At 34.4% G+C, this 5523-nt stretch overlaps 1 protein-coding gene across 1 annotated transcript in view; it reads left to right on the top strand.

The window, feature by feature from the left end:
• The window catches only part of LOC108361814 (uncharacterized), a 140681-nt gene that overhangs the window by 130483 nt on the left and 4675 nt on the right, over window positions 1-5523 (top strand). The window lies entirely within an intron of this gene.

Genomic DNA, 5523 nt, shown 5'->3' on the forward strand with positions numbered 1-5523 from the left:
GACACATTACGTTGTCAGTTGCAAAGTAACGTGCAGCCGAAGTTATTTCCAGGCACCGAACTGCTCTGCATTACACGTAACTTACTTTGGAAAGCGGCTCAGAAGTATGTCTGATACCAAATGTACATTCTAAATTCCTACTTACATAAGGCGGCGACGTCTTTGTTAAGGTAAGGGAGATTCGTCAGTGACGTGGTAAGGGCCGCCAGGTGAAGTGTCTGTTGCTGGTAAGGTATTGCCCTTCACCTGGCGGCCCTTACCAGGATGTGAAAAATAGACTATTTATATACTGAGAAATTTTTCGATAGCGTTATCGATAAGCACGATTAGCGATGATTATATCTATGTTGACATACACAAACTCACATATATACATTGATAAAAACATGGACAAGTAGATATGTGCATAAATATATCGATAACAAAGTCGATAAATATTTGCATACAAATTTCGATAAACATATCGAAAACAACATCGATAACTATATTGATTAAATGGTGGATAATAAATTCCGTTAACATACACATGCATATGTATGTAGTATGCAAATGCACCAAAGCAATCATCTTGTCCAAATTCGTTCGATTAGCCCATTCGAAAATTATTAACTTACATACTTTTCAGTCATGCGGAGAAAAATAATAATAATAATTAGCCTAATTTGAAAATTTCATCCACATTAAAATGTTACTTTTTGTTAAAACCAATTTTGTACGTAGTTAACACAAAACTTTGTATAATCTAAATTTTCCGGCTTTTACTTAACTCTTTGCACACTTTCCGCAATAAATTTGACCAACTTTCTTCAGTTTTCTGTATAAGTAATCAAAAAAATTAAAATTATCTGAAAGCGTAACAAGTCGCACTACTTTGTGCAAATATTTGCTTTTATCTTTTAACAAAAACAGACAAGCAACAATTTTACAACCCCTTAACTTTAAGCACCCATTGGATTTCACTTGCAGCAAATTTCATTGTTGGCAGAAAAAAAAATAATAATATTATCATATTCAATAACGAGCTTTTATTATTTCCAGCACACAGAACTTTTTGCGCTGAATTGTTGAAAATTAAAAGTTTTTTTGGTAGTTACATATATGTACGCAGGAGCGTTCACATAATAATAGTAGATGGTAGTTCGGTCATACATTCGTACATATGTATGTATGTATATCTACACTCACGCATACACGCACGCCCATCATATGCACGATGTGACAGTTAAATATGCGCGCATTACGGGCAAACTTGCACGGTTGCTATGACTTCATAAATGCAGTGAGTGAGTATAAGTTGGTAGGAAAATTAATTTTGCCATTGGCACACTCGCGCCTCACTTTTCGATACTTTCACAACCATACCCTGTGGGGAAAATCTCTAGTTCTGAACTGGTGCGCTTCTAGTACATTTAGACCCAGTACTGGTTCGCGATAAATCTCTTTTGCATGCAAGCAACTGGCGAATTTAACATGGCGATGTCCTAGGAAGTGTCAATTGCCCCCCGCTGCATCCCTTTTTCGATAGTTCCGAACTAGTCCTAAATTCTATAGTTCCGAACCAGTTCTAAAATCGACAGACGAAAGAAAAAAGTATCATGATTTTTCAATCTTTTTGGTTCTTCCGTGTGTGCGATTTTAAGTTATTTTGGAAGAAATGTGTTTTCAATTTGAAATTAAATTTGTTTGAATGATTGTAAGAAATGTACGTTTACATACCTTTAGCTGTAGCTGAGTTTGCAGAGGTTCTCGCTGTTATTTCTTAGATTCCAGACGGTCCCAAGATGTTGAAATGTTAACACAAATTTTGATTTTGTATTACCAAGCTATGAAAAAGCATCTGCGCAGTACAGAATAGAAGCGTATTTGAACGAAAAAGCCGCCGAACACATATGTACGTAAAGTAAACAAGCCCACCGCTGCATCTCTTTTTCGATAGTTCCGAACTAGTTCTAAATTCGACAAATAAGATCTAGTTCGTTCTGCATCCCTTTTTCGATAGTTTCGAACTAGTTCTAAATTCGTCACTTAAGATATAGATTTCTGGTGAAAAAAACTTTAAAAAATTAGTTCTTTTAAAGTACCACTTTTCGCCGATTTTGGACTGGTTCGGATCTAGTTCGTATCAGACTAGTTCCTTTTTGGCGATAAAGCCCTAGTACGGAACTAGAAATTTGATTCACTAGTCCGCGGTTTCCCTGCAGGGTATACGTACTGACTCACTCGTACACTCACGCACACACACACACTTCCTCTGCTGTCATTGACTTTTGCATTGCGCCGCCGTGTCCCAATTTCAGGTCTTCCTCGTAATTTTAACTTTTCAGCCACTGTTGTGTTATTCTGATGCTTTGCTCAACTGAAACNGCCCAACCAGTTCTGAAATCGACGGACGAAAGAAAAAAGTATTTTTGGTTCTTCCGTGTGTGCGATTTTAAGTTATTTTGAAAGAAATGTGTTTTCAATTTGAAATTAAATTTGTTTGAATGTTTGTAAGAAATGTACGTTTACATACCTTTAGCTGTAGCTGAGTTTGCAGAGGTTCTCGCTGTTATTTCTTAGATTCCAGACGGTCCCAAGATGTTGAAATGTTAACACAAATTTTGATTTTGTATTACCAAGCTATGAAAAAGCATCTGCGCAGTCCAGAATAGAAGCGTATTTGAACGAAAAAGCCGCCGAACACATATGTACGTAAAGTAAACAAGCCCACCGCTGCATCGCTTTTTCGATAGTTCCGAACTAGTTCTAAATTCGACAAATAAGATCTAGTTCGTTCTGCATCCCTTTTTCGATAGTTCCGAACTAGTTCTAAATTCGTCACTTAAGATATAGATTTCTGGTGAAAAAAACTTTAAAAAATTAGTTCTTTTAAAGTACCACTTTTCGCCGATTTTGGACTGGTTCGGATCTAGTTCGTATCAGACTAGTTCCTTTTTGGCGATAAAGCCCTAGTACGGAACTAGAAATTTGATTCACTAGTCCGCGGTTTCCCTGCAGGGTATACGTACTGACTCACTCGTACACTCACGCACACACACACACTTCCTCTGCTGTCATAGACTTTTGCATTGCGCCGCCGTGTTCCAATTTCAAGTCTTCCTCGTAGTTTTAACTTTTCAGCCACTGTTGTGTTATTCTGATGCTTTGCTCAACTGAAACTGCTACGAAACCAACCACCACTAACGAACGACCGTCATATAATCAGCTTAAAATTGTCAAAGTTGTCGCACCTATTAGCAGAAATTGTTAATGACATTTTATGCTGCTGTAGCGGAGGCTGCTGTTTGCTGTTTGCAATGGCTGAGCATTGAAAAACTTGCGCTGATCAGGGACTGTACTTGTACTATAGCGTGGTCGTAGTCAATTTTTATTTACAAAAAATATTATTTCTTTAATGAACTAAAATATAACTGCATCTAACTAGATTGCCTAAATTCTAATTTTATTTAAAGATCTATTGTAAATCGGCCGACTAATAATGCCCCACCAATAGTGATGGTACTGGTAACAATTTTCATTTTTATTTAACCGTTTTTTTTGTATTATTTATCTAAACGACTCGTCTTTGTGAGGTTAGTTAGAAGTACTTCGTACTTTCACGCAGACGCATATTTGCCAATTGTGAATACTTTCCATTAATAGGTTTTAATATGAGGTACATCCCTTAAGTTCGGAATATCCCATTGATTGTTCAGATATCAGAAATAGCACAAACGGCAATAAAGCAAAATTTGCTTTATTTCACTTCTAAATTTGAACGAATACTCGGTACTCGGATGAATGGCGCAATAAACAGNCTCGTAGTCAATTTTTATTTACAAAAAATATTATTTCTTTAATGAACTAAAATATAACTACATCTAACTAGATTGCCTAAATTCTAATTTTATTTAAAGATCTATTGTAAATCGGCCGACTAATAATGCCCCACCAATAGTGAAGGTACTGGTAACAATTTTCATTTTTATTTAATCGATTTTATTTGTGATAACACAAACGGCAATAAAGCAAAATTTGCTTTATTTCACTTTTAAATGGGAAATAATACCAAAATCCAAGTTTTGCTTTATTTCCAACAAAGGTTCTAAGGTCTCAGACGTCTAAATTTGAACGAATACTCGGTACTCGGATGAATGGCGCAATAAACAGGTGAAGTAATAAAACAGCTTTCTCGCTTTATTCTGACATTCGGCTGTCTTATAGTCACATTTTATAGACTTGCTTTCAAATAAGAGTGTCAAAATATTTCTTCTCACTCTAATATTACTTCACCTGGTATAATTTCACTATGGGTGGGGTGCATGCAATAACACCATACGCAATAATTCCCATTACTTGGACACTAAAAGGCAGTTTCAGAAGTGAACTAGTATCATTTTATTATTATTCTTTTTTCTAAACGGTTATAATGCCAGCAGTGCATAATTGCGAAAGGAGGGGAGGGGGCGGGGGACGCGAGCGTGATGTCGAACGCTGGGCACTTCAAAACGCTGGGCACTTTCAAAATTGTATACTTACAAATCCGTCCATTTAAATTGTTCAAATGTAACTGGGTGACTACCTACATATGTGCACTATTTTGCTTTATTACTCAAAATGTTACGTCTAAAAGTTGGTCTTATTGCTCAAAGAGAAATGAAATAAAGCAAATTTGTGTTATTTCAAATTCAATTGGGAAATAACACNCGAGCGTGATGTCGAACGCTGGGCACTTCAAAACGCTGGGCACTTTCAAAATTGTATACTTACAAATCCGTCCATTTAAATTGTTCAAATGTAACTGGGTGACTACCTACATATGTGCACTATTTTGCTTTATTACTCAAAATGTTACGTCTAAAAGTTGGTCTTATTGCTCAAAGAGAAATGAAATAAAGCAAATGTGTGTCTTTTTTAGTCTTTTAAAAATTAGACATACATTTTTAGTTATTTAAAAGTCTGGCATATAAAATATAGTTTATGTTTTATAACATTTAATTAAAATTTAAATTGTACAAGTTTTAAATGTCCAAAATATATGGCCAAATTTAAAATTACAAAAAAAAAAAAATATGTTANTACGTTATTTCACCCTCTCCAACTCCCTCCCTTTTCTTTCTTTTTTAAATTAAATGTTCTTTTAATTTTAAAATTAAAATATTTTTTTCAATTTTTAAATTTTTAATTAAAAATTTTTAGTCTTTTAAAAATTAGACATACATTTTTAGTTAGTTAAAAGTCTGGCATATAAAATATAGTTTCTGTTTTATAACATTTAATTAAAATTTAAATTGTACAAATTTTAAATGTCCCAAATATATGGCCAAATTTAAAATTGCAAAAAAAAAAATATGTTAAAAATTTATTTGTTTTTTTTTTAGTTTTTGCCCAGCTTTTAAACCACCAAAATTCTACTTCCTAATTTTGAACTACTAAAATATTATGTCAAATTTTCACTGCCAAGCATTCAATTGTATCCCAGAATTAATGGCGACGCATATTTTACTGTAATCTCATACCAAAACGGTTGTCATATAATTATTC

The sequence above is a fragment of the Rhagoletis zephyria genome, unplaced genomic scaffold (assembly GCF_001687245.7).
Source record: "Rhagoletis zephyria isolate East Lansing unplaced genomic scaffold, Rhagoletis_zephyria_1.1 Rzeph_scaffold_00855, whole genome shotgun sequence".
Lineage (NCBI taxonomy): Eukaryota > Metazoa > Arthropoda > Insecta > Diptera > Tephritidae > Rhagoletis > Rhagoletis zephyria.